Below are 14,141 nucleotides of genomic sequence, written 5' to 3'. Positions count from 1 at the left end.
CTCTCCAGACGTGAGTAGTATATTGATGAGAGCTCTGGACCAAAGTGCATTTTGGAGTGACATTTCCAGGTTGCAAACCAAGAATCTAATTTCACAGTTTTCCGCAACGAAAAAATCTCATTTGCTTATACTGAAAAACCCAAATTCTTATTCTCTCATTTAAAAATTTTCAGTCTAATAAATTTTATTCTTTATAAATAAGAAAAAAATCCCATTTGCCTGTATAAAAAATTCTCATTTTCTCATTAAAAATTTTCAAATGTAATTAATTTTACTCTTTATAAATAAGAACCATCAAAGCTAAAATCTCAAAGGTACATTTTAGCCATAAACGTTTTAATAAAATAAAAAATCAAATTTCGTTCTATATAAATACAATGATGATCAACAAACCTCAACAATTTAAGAACTTAGAGAATTATAGCAAAGGAAAGTATGGATTGAGTTATAAAGATTTAGAAAATTATCTTAATGAAAATGGTTATTCGAATGTAACTAGAGAAGATCTGTTGGAATTTATTGATTATTTTAATAGGAAAGAAATAAAGAAGAGAGAACTAAAATATAAAACTTTAAAAGAACTTCGATCAATTGCTAAAGCAGATAATTTGAAGAATTATTCTAAACTTAATAAAGAAAAATTAATCAATCTTATTGTAAATCCAGTTGACAATATTTACCCTTTAATTGCTCTGGATGTGTTAACACGCGCCTTTGTACCTGTCCCTGTGTGCTCTGAACGTTTTTACGCGCATCACCAGGCCTTCTACCTGGTACTCTGAATGTGTCTTATCAAAAAATCTGAAAGTAAAATTAATAATGATAACAATTTGAGTAAAAAATCTTTAAATGATCTTCATAAAATTTGTAAAATGAAAAATGTAATTATTCAAATCTTAATAAACAAGAATTAATAAATCTTATCAATAAACCTGCGGAAAATATTAATAATGAGATTCAGAAAAATATTAATAATGATATTGCGAAAACTTCTGGTAGATAAATATCAAGAAATTAAACAAAAAGATTATCAGAAAAATTTATGAAGTTTCAATTTTCTAGATGATGAGCATTTTCTCAAATTATCTAAACGAATTTACAGGAAAGTTTCTGCTTTTAAATCAAGAATAATAACTTATGCAATTAACATTAATGATAATATTGTTGAGCTACAAGAATTTTTTAATCAATTAAAGAAGGAATAATCATAAAATTATAGAATATTTTAATACAAAAAGGGCAATTAAAGTCAAAATAGAATTTTATTGTAATTTTAAAAGACAAGAGGAAATACAAGAATTTAATTTTAAAACAACCAATGAAGTTCCATTAAGAACAACTGATGCAGAAGATTATCAAACATCAATGACTTAACTATTAACAGAAATGGAAGAAATTAAAAGGAAAAAATCTGGTTGGCCTTTATTTTGTATATATAGTTTAGAATTAAATGTTAATAAACACAATCCATATTTTGCTTCTTCTTATACTGATTTACCAAAAACAATTAAAGATAAAAAAGCTGTAGTTAACATAAAAAACAAAGATCAAAAATGTTTTCTTTATTCAATAAAATCGGCTGTATACCCAGAAAATGATCATGTAGAAAGAGTTAATAATTATAAAAATATTGGATTAGAATTAGATGAAAGTTTTGAAAAAGAGAATATTAATTTTTCAGTTCAGTTAACAGATATTACCGAATTTGAAAAGAAATCAAATATTTCAATTAATGTTTATGCATATGAGAACAATGAAGAAGAAGACACTCCATACTTTGTGAGAACACACTGCCGCAGAGCGAATGTAAATACTCACGGGGTCACTGCACCTGCAAACATTAAGCCGTTTATGCAATATGTGGTACGTTGTAACTTGTCAGACTGTACACTGTGTGGAGGCACGGTGCGATATTCAATTATCGCTTGTCTCTGATTCACGGCCGCATTGGCAATCTCCCGCAGTGCTCAGTCTGGGAATCCCATTTCGGGTAGAATTTAAAATGCCTGGGAAATACTGTCCTGCAAGCAGCGGGCTCGAATTGCAGTTCCACGAACTCACATGAATTGCCGTCCAGAAGCACCCTTGCAACGGTGAGTCGAAGCTTTACGTCTCAGAGCGTAGTACGCTTAGCACTATTGCATCGTATGCTTTCATTCTCTCCGTCTCTTTCTCAGACATAAACATGGTGCTGCTACTCTGGTCAGATCTCCTCTTTCCTCTGCCAGCCAATCTAGAGAGCTCAGTGGTAAACTACACTCCTGGAAATTGAAATAAGAACACCGTGAATTCATTGTCCCAGGAAGGGGAAACTTTATTGACACATTCCTGGGGTCAGATACATCACATGATCACACTGACAGAACCACAGGCACATAGACACAGGCAACAGAGCATGCACAATGTCGGCACTAGTACAGTGTATATCCACCTTTCGCAGCAATGCAGGCTGCTATTCTCCCATGGAGACGGTCGTAGAGATGCTGGATGTAGTCCTGTGGAACGGCTTGCCATGCCATTTCCACCTGGCGCCTCAGTTGGACCAGCGTTCGTGCTGGACGTGCAGACCGCGTGAGACGACGCTTCATCCAGTCCCAAACATGCTCAATGGGGGACAGATCCGGAGATCTTGCTGGCCAGGGTAGTTGACTTACACCTTCTAGAGCACATTGGGTGGCACGGGATACATGCGGACGTGCATTGTCCTGTTGGAACAGCAAGTTCCCTTGCCGGTCTAGGAATGGTAGAACGATGGGTTCGATGACGGTTTGGATGTACCGTGCACTATTCAGTGTCCCCTCGACGATCACCAGTGGTGTACAGCCAGTGTAGGAGATCGCTCCCCACACCATGATGCCGGGTGTTGGCCCTGTGTGCCTCGGTCGTATGCAGTCCTGATTGTGGCGCTCACCTGCACGGCGCCAAACACGCATACGACCATCATTGGCACCAAGGCAGAAGCGACTCTCATCGCTGAAGACGACACGTCTCCATTCGTCCCTCCATTCACGCCTGTCGCGACACCACTGGAGGCAGGCTGCACGATGTTGGGGCGTGAGCGGAAGACGGCCTAACGGTGTGCGGGACCGTAGCCCAGCTTCATGGAGACGGTTGCGAATGGTCCTCGCCGATACCCCAGGAGCAACAGTGTCCCTAATTTGCTGGGAAGTGGCGGTGCGGTCCCCTATGGCACTGCGTAGGATCCTACGGTCTTGGCGTGCATCCGTGCGTCGCTGCGGTCCGGTCCCAGGTCGACGGGCACGTGCACCTTCCGCCGACCACTGGCGACAACATCGATGTACTGTGGAGACCTCACGCCCCACGTGTTGAGCAATTCGGCGGTACGTCCACCCGGCCTCCCGCATGCCCACTATACGCCCTCGCTCAAAGTCCGTCAACTGCACATACGGTTCACGTCCACGCTGTCGCGGCATGCTACCAGTGTTAAAGACTGCGATGGAGCTCCGTATGCCACGGCAAACTGGCTGACACTGACGGCGGCGGTGCACAAATGCTGCGCAGCTAGCGCCATTCGACGGCCAACACCGCGGTTCCTGGTGTGTCCGCTGTGCTGTGCGTGTGATCATTGCTTGTACAGCCCTCTCGCAGTGTCCGGAGCAAGTATGGTGGGTCTGACACACCGGTGTCAATGTGTTCTTTTTTCCATTTCCAGGAGTGTACAAATCTAAAAGTCTCTGGTTCGATACCTGGTCAATCCCAGAATTTTTATCTCTCATTTATTACTTCTTTCTCCTCTGTCAATATCGGTTGATGCGAAATATGCCGAGTTACACCGCGGTTCTGAATCCACGTTAGACAGTAAGTTAGTTCCGTCTATAACAGGCTAAGTCAGTCCAAAAGTCGGAGGAAGGCAAGGACAAACCACCTCCAACAGGACGACGCGTAATAAAACACTGTGGGGTTAAAAACACTCTTCGGTTTGACGAAGCTTTACTTTACTTTCATGGATAAACGTTAATATTCGTGTTTAACTTACAACGAACGAAGTACAGCAGAAGCAATGCTGACATCCCTGCTAAACTTACGATGAACAAAGTATAGCAGCAGTATACTGATGATTCTGAAGTTACATACGACTGCAGATGAATAAATGGCAGGAGCAGTACGTAAATACACTCCTGGAAATGGAAAAAAGAACACATTGACACCGGTGTGTCAGACCCACCATACTTGCTCCGGACACTGCGAGAGGGCTGTACAAGCAATGATCACACGCACGGCACAGCGGACACACCAGGAACCGCGGTGTTGGCCGTCGAATGGCGCTAGCTGCGCAGCATTTGTGCACCGCCGCCGTCAGTGTCAGCCAGTTTGCCGTGGCATACGGAGCTCCATCGCTGTCTTTAACACTGGTAGCATGCCGCGACAGCGTGGACGTGAACCGTATGTGCAGTTGACGGACTTTGAGCGAGGGCGTATAGTGGGCATGCGGGAGGCCGGGTGGACGTACCGCCGAATTGCTCAACACGTGGGGCGTGAGGTCTCCACAGTACATCGATGTTGTCGCCAGTGGTCGGCGGAAGGTGCACGTGCCCGTCGACCTGGGACCGGACCGCAGCGACGCACGGATACACGCCAAGACCGTAGGATCCTACGCAGTGCCGTAGGGGACCGCACCGCCACTTCCCAGCAAATTAGGGACACTGTTGCTCCTGGGGTATCGGCGAGGACCATTCGCAACCGTCTCCATGAAGCTGGGCTACGGTCCCGCACACCGTTAGGCCGTCTTCCGCTCACGCCCCAACATCGTGCAGCCCGCCTCCAGTGGTGTCGCGACAGGCGTGAATGGAGGGACGAATGGAGACGTGTCGTCTTCAGCGATGAGAGTCGCTTCTGCCTTGGTGCCAATGATGGTCGTATGCGTGTTTGGCGCCGTGCAGGTGAGCGCCACAATCAGGACTGCATACGACCGAGGCACACAGGGCCAACACCCGGCATCATGGTGTGGGGAGCGATCTCCTACACTGGCTGTACACCACTGGTGATCGTCGAGGGGACACTGAATAGTGCACGGTACATCCAAACCGTCATCGAACCCATCGTTCTACCATTCCTAGACCGGCAAGGGAACTTGCTGTTCCAACAGGACAATGCACGTCCGCATGTATCCCGTGCCACCCAATGTGCTCTAGAAGGTGTAAGTCAACTACCCTGGCCAGCAAGATCTCCGGATCTGTCCCCCATTGAGCATGTTTGGGACTGGATGAAGCGTCGTCTCACGCGGTCTGCACGTCCAGCACGAACGCTGGTCCAACTGAGGCGCCAGGTGGAAATGGCATGGCAAGCCGTTCCACAGGACTACATCCAGCATCTCTACGACCGTCTCCATGGGAGAATAGCAGCCTGCATTGCTGCGAAAGGTGGATATACACTGTACTAGTGCCGACATTGTGCATGCTCTGTTGCCTGTGTCTATGTGCCTGTGGTTCTGTCAGTGTGATCATGTGATGTATCTGACCCCAGGAATGTGTCAATAAAGTTTCCCCTTCCTGGGACAATGAATTCACGGTGTTCTTATTTCAATTTCCAGGAGTGTATGTATACACTTCAGGCTACTAAAGGTGGTTCATAATAAATTGAGGATAAACGTTTATGGTAATATATAAATTAAGTTAATTCATTTGCAGTTAGACGTAAACCGGAACTCATCAACATCAGCTGCATTACGTTTTTCACTATTAATGCTACATTTTCGTGACCTTTGTTTTCCAAAATGCGCTATGGTGCGCTTCTTTCTCTTATATGCCCGCACTTTAGACAAATTTTCGTTCTTACACGTTCCATGCCACATGAAAAAAAAGATCTTACAAAAAAGCTTTTCTTACAGTTGGGTTTTACCATGATAATTGATAAATGTAACGGACAGCCCCAGTGTGTTCTGTGCAGTAAAGTGCTAACAGCAGAGAGTATGAAACCCAAAAAATTAAAAGATCACTTTGAAAGAAGCCATGCACAGTTCGCTCGAAAAGTCATTGAATTCTGGAAACGCCAAGAAGCTGCACTGAAAAGTTCACGCATTGACTCATCAGACTACTTTTTTCAATCGATAGAAGTTGGTGTTGAAGCTTGATACCGAATTGCCCTTCGAATTGCTGAAAACCATAAACCTCATACAATAGGAGAGGATCTCATCAACCCTTGCTTACTAGATGCAGTGGAACTAGTTCTAGGAGAGCAACATGCAGAAAAGATAAACCATTTCCAATACCAAGATCAGAAGTCGTATCGAGGACATGAGTTTGAATATTTTGGACACACAATCACCGAAATAAGATCAACTAATTCTTTTACACTGCAGTTAGGTGAATCAACCGACGTTCCATGTTGTTTCCAGCTGCTTGTCTATGTTCGATACATAAAAGCTGATGGCCTAAAAGAAGAATACTTGTACACGGAATCAATGGACACTACTACATGCAGCGAGGATGTTTTCTGATCAGTAAACAATTTTGTTGAGGGAAATCAGTTGCAATGTTTGAAGTTGGTAGTTGTATGTAAGACGGAGCACATTCAAAGTTGGACGTTCGCTCTGGTCAAAAAGGTTGGTGAAAGAAGTTGTTGCAAATGCAACATTTAGCCACTGTATTATACATCGCTATGCTTTGTTAGTGAAAACACTTCCACTTAATTTGTTGAAAGTACTCACCCAGGCAGTAAAGATTGTAAACCATATACGAGGTAATGCAACAAACACAAGAGTTCTCAAAGAATTGTGCAAAGAGGTTGGATACAAATTCGATGTGCTCTTGTTCCCCACAGAATTTCGATGGCTGTCACATGGCAAGGTGTTGCATAGAGTACTTGAGCTCTGACCACAAACTGCTTTGTTTCTGGAAAGGGCGAGGAAAGAAAAGGAGAAAGACGCACATGCCAGAATAACAGATAATACATTTATTATCAAAGTGGCTTATCTTGCGTATTTCCTTACGGAAATCAATACGTTTAGCATCTCTGCCTTCAAGGAAAGATGGTGAATTTTTTGACGGCAGAAGATAAAGTTGTCAGCACCCTTCGAAGGTCGGAACTTTACCAACGCAGAGCTGAAGTTGAATACATTTCGGTGTTCCCCGAATTGACAGTACTGTTCGATGCCGACAGTGAAAAATGTTCATATACAAGTAAAATAAGTCAGCACTTATTATCAGCAACAAATTCTATCAGCAACTGTTTCCCTGAACTGGTGAATCGACAAGCAAATGTCTAGGTTTCAAGGCCGTTTTCAGTGAACGAAGGAATATTTTCAGAGAGTGTAATTCAAGCATAAGCAGAATTTCGTGGACTACGTGAAGACAACATACTGAAAATAGATTTCTCCAAAACAGAATTAGCAACATTTTGGACAATGCTAGGTGACGAGTATAGATTATTACCAGAAAAAGCATTAAAGTATTGATTCCATTCACTAAAACTTATAGGTGTGAAAGTGGATTTGCTACTATGGTGGCAACAAAGGGAAAGTAAGGAACCGGTTGAACATGGAACATGATTTACGATGTACACTAATCGAGACCAAACTGAATATAAAAAAGGTTGTTGATAATTCTTCCGAGTTATATGGGCGTGATTCATGGAATTCTTCTGTTCCTAACGTTTCGTCCAATACTACGTTGGACATCTTCAGAGGTATGGCTGGTCCCGCTGAGTCCTGCCGACTGACGAGTCGGGCGTCGGAGAGCGGCCTAAATACCGAGGAAAGTGGGCGGGGTCTAGCTTGCACGTAGTAGCAGAGAGAAAACTAGTCAAAGATAAAATGTAACTATCGATAATAGTCCGTCATAGATAAAAATCACTTATCGACTCTGCAACGCCACTGTCCATATCTCGCTTAATTTCAAGGCCTCTTCTTTTCTATTAAAATTATCTTCATGTTTATAAATTTCAATAGCCTCCCTATACAGTCGTGGATAATAGTTCGTGGTACCACTTAAAACTGTAGTTTCAGAAAACTTAACTACATGGTCACCTGACTGAAGTGCATGTTCCGCAACGGCCGATTTATCTGTTTTTCCCAGTTGGCAAAGACTTTTATGCTCCTTTACCCTCGTATTCACACTTCTTTTCGTAGTACCAATATAGACCTTGCCACGAGTACACGGAATTTTATACACACCGCTAGATGATAATGGTGGCCTTCTATCTTTAACAGAACGAAGTACTTGTCCTATTTTTCTGGTAGGTTTGAATACCGGTTTCACTTTATGTGTCGGCAAAATTTTGCCGATTCGATCTGTAACCTTACTAATGAAAGGTAAAGACACCGTGTTTTTCCATTGCCGTGTACCATCCTTGTCCTTTGGCCTGCTGTAATTAGGTCTTAAAACTCTATTAATTTCTTTGTTTGAGTACCCATTCTTCTCGAAGGCCTGTTTCAGATGATTCAGTTCCGTATCCAGATGTTCCGGCGTACAAATCCGTTTTGCCCTGTCCACTAAACTTTTGATTACACCTCTTTTTTGTTGTGGGTGATGATTGGAGTTCTTATGTAAGTATCTATCAGTATGTGTGCTCTTCCGAAACACTTTATGTTTTAGACTGCCATCGGTCTGTCTCATGACTAACACATCGAGAAACGAAATAGCCTGTTCTTTTTCCAGTTCAAGGGTTAAACTGAATTTTAGGGTTTATGCTATTAAGATAATCAAAAAATTCGTCTAAGGCTTTTTTACCATGTGTCCAAACCACGAATGTGTCGTCTACATAACGATACCAACAACATGGTTTCTTATTTGCTTCATTCAACGCTATTTGTTCAAATTTCTGCATGTAAAAATTGGCAATCGCAGTGCTCAACGGGTTACCCATGGCAACACCATCCACTTGCTCATAAAACTCCTCATCCCACTGAAATTGGCTAGAGGTGAGACAGTGTCTAAACAGAGCGGTCAAACCTTCAGGGAAAACTTCCGTTATGTAAACCATAACTTTATTGACCGGAATCATAGTAAACAGAGATACAACATCAAAACTGGCCAGAATGTCTTCAGGAACCAAGGTTAGACCTTCAATTTTCTCAATAAAATGACGTGAATCCCTCACATAAGAATCAGTCTTACCAATGTACGGTTGTAGAAGAGTAGCTAGATACCTAGGTATTTGATAAGTAGGGGAATCAATCGCACTAACAATGGGTCTCAGAGGGAGATTTATTTTGTGAACTTTAGGTAAACCATAAAGTCTGGGACACCTAGCTTCACTCCTTAGCAAAACTTTTTTATCCTTCTGTGGATTGGAAGTACACTCCTGGAAATGGAAAAAAGAACACATTGACACCGGTGTGTCAGACCCACCATACTTGCTCCGGACACTGCGAGAGGGCTGTACAAGCAATGATCACACGCACGGCACAGTGGACACACCAGGAACCGCGGTGTTGGCCGTCGAATGGCGCTAGCTGCGCAGCATTTGTGCACCGCCGCCGTCAGTGTCAGCCAGTTTGCCGTGGCATACGGAGCTCCATCGCAGTCTTTAACACTGGTAGCATGCCGCGACAGCGTGGACGTGAACCGTATGTGCAGTTGACGGACTTTGAGCGAGGGCGTATAGTGGGCATGCGGGAGGCCGGGTGGACGTACCGCCGAATTGCTCAACACGTGGGGCGTGAGGTCTCCACAGTACATCGATGTTGTCGCCAGTGGTCGGCGGAAGGTGCACGTGCCCGTCGACCTGGGACCGGACCGCAGCGACGCACGGATGCACGCCAAATCGGTAGGATCCTACGCAGTGCCATAGGGGACCGCACCGCCACTTCCCAGCAAATTAGGGACACTGTTGCTCCTGGGGTATCGGCGAGGACCATTCGCAACCGTCTCCATGAAGCTGGGCTACGGTCCCGCACACCGTTAGGCCGTCTTCCGCTCACGCCCCAACATCGTGCAGCCCGCCTCCAGTGGTGTCGCGACAGGCGTGAATGGAGGGACGAATGGAGACGTGTCGTCTTCAGCGATGAGAGTCGCTTCTGCCTTGGTGCCAATGATGGTCGTATGCGTGTTTGGCGCCGTGCAGGTGAGCGCCACAATCAGGACTGCATACGACCGAGGCACACAGGGCCAACACCCGGCATCATGGTGTGGGGAGCGATCTCCTACACTGGCTGTACACCACTGGTGATCGTCGAGGGGACACTGAATAGTGCACGGTACATCCAAACCGTCATCGAACCCATCGTTCTACCATTCCTAGACCGGCAAGGGAACTTGCTGTTCCAACAGGACAATGCACGTCCGCATGTATCCCGTGCCACCCAATGTGCTCTAGAAGGTGTAAGTCAACTACCCTGGCCAGCAAGATCTCCGGATCTGTCCCCCATTGAGCATGTTTGGGACTGGATGAAGCGTCGTCTCACGCGGTCTGCACGTCCAGCACGAACGCTGGTCCAACTGAGGCGCCAGGTGGAAATGGCATGGCAAGCCGTTCCACAGGACTACATCCAGCATCTCTACGATCGTCTCCATGGGAGAATAGCAGCCTGCATTGCTGCGAAAGGTGGATATACACTGTACTAGTGCCGACATTGTGCATGCTCTGTTGCCTGTGTCTATGTGTCTGTGGTTCTGTCAGTGTGATCATGTCATGTATCTGACCCCAGGAATGTGTCAATAAAGTTTCCCCTTCCTGGGACAATGAATTCACGGTGTTCTTATTTCAATTTCCAGGAGTGTAGAAATCTTTATCAACGTATTAGTTTTCCTCAAAATAACAGCCGTCGGGTCTCTTCTAAGTTTATTGTAATGTCCCGCCGTTAATATATCCTAAATCTTACTTCTGTAGTCCTCTTTGTTCATCACCACAGTAGCATTGCCTTTATCAGATGGAAGAACAACTATCCCTTCGTCCGCATTTAATCCCTGAGGGCCTTTCTCTTCCCCTTAGTTAAATTACTCTCCAATGGCTTATTATGGCATAAGACCCTTGTGATTTCAATACGAATTGCATTAGCAGTTGCCTTAGGGAGGGTTCGAATCCCTGCTTCCACATTCGCAAAAGTCTCTTCCACTGTTACATGCGTAGGAGTAATAGCATAATTACCTCCTTTTGCGAGAACTGAAATCTCATCCTGAGACAACGCTCTCGACGATTTGTTAATAACAGTCTCTGTCATTACAGTGTTATTAGTACTCTGTACATTAGATCTTATTATATTGAACTACTTCTTATGCCTATTGGTGGATAGATTCCATTGATTTGAACGTTAAACCATCTATTTTATTCCACAGATCTACCGATACAGTGTTAGCAGTAAATAAATGCAGTTGCAGTAACTTACGGTCCACAGAGTCCATCTCTCGTCTGGTAAAATGTATTCTTTCACGGAGCAAAGCAACTTCTGCGTAATCATAAATCCGTTGCACACGAGCTGTCCGAAACATTCTTCTAAATTTTAAATATTTTGGTATGGAAGAGGAGTCTCTGCAACGTAACAAAAAAGTTAAAGTGCAAAGTAAATGTGCTTTCTTCTTACGCGAAACTTCCAGAAGTCTAACTGATTTCGCGACATTCTCCCCGTAGAGTCTTCTAATCATACAATAAAGGCTTTCACGACCGGATGGTACTGTTGTCGATAATTCTTCCGGGTTATATGGCCGTGGTCCATGGAATTCTTCTATTCCTAACTTTTCGTCCAACACCACGTTGGACATCTTCAGAGGTATGGCTGGTCCTGCTGAGTCCTGCCGACTGACGAGTCGGGCGTCGGAGAGCGGCAATGGAAAAACACGGTGTCTTTACCTTTATTAGTAAGGTTACAGATCGAATCGGCAAAATTTTGCTGAAACATAAAGTGAAACCGGTATTCAAACCTACCAGAAAAATAGGACAAGTACTTCGTTCTGTTAAAGATAGAAGGCCACCATTATCATCTGGCGGTGTGTATAAAATTCCGTGCACTCGTGGCAAGGTCTATATTGGTACTACGAAAAGAAGTGTGAATACGAGGGTAAAGGAGCATAAAAGTCTTTGCCGACTGGGAAAAATAGATAAATCGGCCGTTGCGGAACATGCACTTCAGTCAGGTGACCATGTAGTTAAGTTTTCTGAAACTACAGTTTTAAGTGGTACCACGAACTATTATCCACGACTGTATAGGGAGGCTATTGAAATTTATAAACACGAAGATATTTTAATAGAAAAGAAGAGGCCTTGAAATTAAGTGAGATATGGACAGTGGCATTGCAGAATCGATAAGTGATTTTTATCTATGACGGGCTATTATCGATAGTTACATTTTATCTTTGACTAGTTTTCTCTCTGCTACTATGTGCAAGCTAGACCCCGCCCACTTTCCTCGGTATTTAGGCCGCTCTCCGACGCCCGACTCGTCAGTCGGCAGGACTCAGCGGGACCAGCCATACCTCTGAAGATGTCCAACGTAGTATTGGACGAAACGTTAGGAATGGAAGAATTCCATGAACCACGGCCATATAACCCGGAAGAATTATCAACAGCAGTACCATCCGGTCGTGAAAGCCTTCATTGTATGATAAAAAAGGTTGTACCATCTCACTGACTTTCTTTATTTCTTGGTTTGATAAAACACTTACAAAAACATGTTTTATTTGTTGAAAGTTAATAAAATGTTGTGTATTTGCATGTAATTTTAAAAATTGGAACGTTCAAACCTTTTTTTCCAATAATGCTGAATTAAGGATGGGTCCGCCATCTTGCAAGAAAGCAATTGTTTTGTTTTACTAACCAGACACGTTTCACCACAACTGCGGCATCCTCATTGTGATTTTTCTTCTATACTTTTCTTGCAGTTTATACTATGTCAGACCTGTGATTGCCAATTGTCCTCAGGATTGTCCTGAGGAGTGGCTGGATTGTTTTTGTACCAAACGTATTTCTGTTGGTTTTTTTTGTGTATTTGGAATGACTTTTTCTCCTGCTCGTTTGTGAATAACTGCGTCTTGTTATTTTTCTCCACTCTTAATTTTATTTACGCACTAAAACCTGTTGGGGGTGTTGGTTTCTATATGTTTTCGTTCAGAGATAATTGTATCAAAAAGGTTGGGAACCACTGCTTTAACCTGATGTAGTCATATTCGTGAGTGTATGCTAAACTCAATAATTCATCTTTAATTATTCTGATGTGCACTACTTCTTCTACATTTCTGTTAATACCCAGGTGACTTGAAGATGGGCACTCGACCTAAACTGATTGTCGGTAAATAAATACACATAACACCAGCTTTAGGTTGTTTCGTGTGGACACATTGTTGGTGCTCGTATGTTGGATGCTTCTGTAACCAAGATAGCTGAAGTGTTTGTTGATTCCAGAAGCACAAATTGAAAATTTACCGCAGCAGGCAAAGCGTAAAAATATCATCGGTCAAATGAAAATGTGAACGAAAATATGTGTTAAGTGATCATGGCAGACGGTTATTAAAGTGGACTACAAAACTACATATCGCACTCGCGAATCCAGTCAGCACCATAACAATAGGGAAGGGGCTCCAGTAGCGGGCAACTGCAGGGCGAGCTGGAATTCCGGAACTACTTGCCAGTGATGCAAACGCCCGTAACAGGAAAACATTGTGCTGAAGTTATGAAGCCTGGACTATGAAGCAATGGAAGAAAGTAATTTGGTGGGATGAGTCTAGCTTCACACTGTTTCCAGCATCTGGCAGAGTTACATCTGGCGAACGCAATCCCAAGACCTGGTTGAAGACTACTTGCTGCCCAGGGTGAAACATATCGGGGATTCGGTGATGATTTGTGCAGCCATGTCGTGGTATTCCTTAGGTCCCAAGGTTAGTTTGCAAGGTCTCATCACTGCTAAGGATTATGTAAGCATTTTGGCTTATCAAGTCGATCCAATAGTACAGTCGACAGGACTCCTGCTTACAAGACGCTCCTCGTCCAGAGCAGTTCTCAATATTGTTTAGACTTACAGTCAACTTTGGAGAGAAAGATGCGTGATCGCTTTCCACCACCAAAGTCGTTACCTGAACTGGCCACTATTTTGCAGGAAGAAGGGTGTAAGACTCACTTTAAAACCACACGGGACTTGCACTTATCCATTCCGAGACGACTGGAAGCCGTTTTGCATGCCAATGGTTTTCGTATACCATACTGGGCCTGGCAATGTGTTGTGTTTTCGGTGTTTCCATATTTTTGTCCACTTC

The sequence above is a fragment of the Schistocerca serialis genome, chromosome 3 (assembly GCF_023864345.2).
Source record: "Schistocerca serialis cubense isolate TAMUIC-IGC-003099 chromosome 3, iqSchSeri2.2, whole genome shotgun sequence".
NCBI classification, from domain to species: Eukaryota; Metazoa; Arthropoda; class Insecta; order Orthoptera; family Acrididae; genus Schistocerca; species Schistocerca serialis.
This window is presented reverse-complemented; position numbering follows the sequence as displayed.